The sequence below is a fragment of the Olea europaea genome, chromosome 17, assembly GCF_002742605.1.
Source record: "Olea europaea var. sylvestris chromosome 17, O_europaea_v1, whole genome shotgun sequence".
NCBI lineage: Eukaryota > Viridiplantae > Streptophyta > Magnoliopsida > Lamiales > Oleaceae > Olea > Olea europaea.
This window is the reverse complement of record NC_036253.1, coordinates 8328246-8330546: the sequence shown is the minus strand read 5'-3', so window position 1 is coordinate 8330546 and position 2301 is coordinate 8328246.

Sequence of the window (2301 nt, the reverse complement as noted above, 5' to 3'; positions counted from 1 at the left end):
AAATTAATTATTCGGAGGCCTAAACGAAAGAATTTGGCTAAAATCCTGTGTTCCTGGGTTTGTACCTCGAGTCCAATTTTTGGGGCCGTTTCAAATCAACCTACCAAATTTCGGCCCATTCCGACACCGTCGCGACAAATGATGAAATTGCCCCTGGTACGATTTTGGGATGTTAATTTTCTGTCCAACACTTCTTCAACCTGACATAATTAATATGGAAATTAATTATTCGGAGGCCTAAACGAAGGAATTTGGCTAAAATCCCGTGATCTCGGGTCTATGCCCCGAGTCCGATTTCTCGGGCCGTTTCTAATCAAACTGCCAAATTTCTGCCCATTCGAACACCGTCGCGGTAAATGACGAAATTGCACGTGGTGCAATTTTGAGTTGTTAATTTTCTGTGCAACACTTCTTTAACCAGACATAATTAATGAGGAAATTAATTATTCGGAGGCCTAAACGAAAGAATTTGGCTAAAATCCTATGATCCCGGGATTGTACCTCGAGTCCAATTTCCAGGGCTGTTTCAAATCAACTTGCCAAATTTCGGCCCATTCCGACACCGTCGCGACAAATGAAGAAATTGCCCCTGGTGCGGTTTTGCGATGTTAATTTTCTGTCCAACAGTTCTTCAACCTGACATAATTAATACGGAAATTAATTATTCGGAGGCCTAAATGAAGGAATTTGGCTAAAATCCCGTGAACCCGGGTCTATGACCCGAGTCCGATTTCTCAGGCCGTTTCCAATAAACCTGCCAAATTCCGGCCCATTCTGACACCGTCGCGGCAAATGACGAAATTGCACGTGGTGCGATTTTGAGTTGTTAATTTTCTGTCCAACACTTCCTTAACCAGACATAATTAATGAGGAAATTAATTATTCGGAGGCCTAAACGAACGAATTTGGCTAAAATCCTGTGATCCCGGGTTTGTACCTCGAGTCCAATTTTCGGGGCCGTTTCAAATCAACCTGCCGAATTTCGGCCCATTCCGACACCGTCGCGACAAATGACGAAATTGCCCCTAGTGCGATTTTGTGATGTTAATTTTTTGTCCAACACCTCTTCAACCTGACATAATTAATGAGGAAATTAATTATTCGGAAGCCTAAACGAAGGAATTTGGCTATAATCCCGTGATCCCGGGTTTGTTCCCCGACTCCGATTTCTGGGGTCGCTTCCAATCAACCCGCCAAATTTCGGCCCATTCTGACACCGTCATGACAAATGACAAAATTGCCCCTAGTGCGGTTTTGGGCTGTTAATTCTCTGTCCAACACATCTTCAGCCAGATATAATTAATACGGAAATTAATTATTCGGAGGCCTAAACGAAGGAATTTGGCTAAAATCCTGTGATCCAGGGTATGTGTCCTGAGTCCAATTTCTGGGGCCGTTTCCAATCAACCTGCTAAATTTCGGCCCATTCCGACACCATCGTGACAAATGACGAGATTGCCCCTATTGCGGTTTTTCTTTGTTAATTTTTTGTCCAACACCTCTTCAACCTAACATAATTAATACGAAAATTAATTATTCGGAGGCCTAAACGAAAGAATTTGGCTAAACTCCCATGATCCAAGGTCTGTGCCCTGAGTCCAATTTCTGGGGCCGTTTCCAATCAACCTGCTAAATTTCGGACCATTCCGACACCTTCGTGGCAAATGAGGAAATTGCCCCTGGTGTGGTTTTTCTTTGTTAATTTTCTATCCAACACCTCTTCAACCTGACATAATTAATACGAAAATTAATTATTCGGAGGCCTAGACGAAGGAATTTGGCTAAAATCCCGTGATCTAGGGTCTGTGTCCCGAGTCCAATTTCTGGGTCCGTTTCCAATCAACCTTCCAAATTTCGGCCAATTCCGACACCGCCACGACAAATGACTAAATTGCCCCTGGGGCGATTTTGAGTTGTTAATTTTCCGTCCAACACTTCTTCAACCGGACATAATTTATACGGAAATTAATTATTTGGTGGCCTAAACGAAGGAATTTTTCTAAAATCCCATGATCCCGGGTCTGTGCCCCGAGTCCGATTTCTGGGTCCGTTTCTAATCAACCTGCCAAATTTCGGCCCATTTTGACACCGTCGCGACAAACGACAAAATTACCCCGGGTGCAGTTTTGCGTTGTTAATTTTCTGTCCTACACATCTTCAACCTGACATAATTAATACGAAAATTAATTATTCGGAGGCCTAAACGAAGGAATTTGGCTAAAATCCCATGATCCCGGGTCTGTGCCCCAAGCCCAATTTCTGTGTCCGTTTCCAATCAACCTGCCAAATTTCGCCCCATTC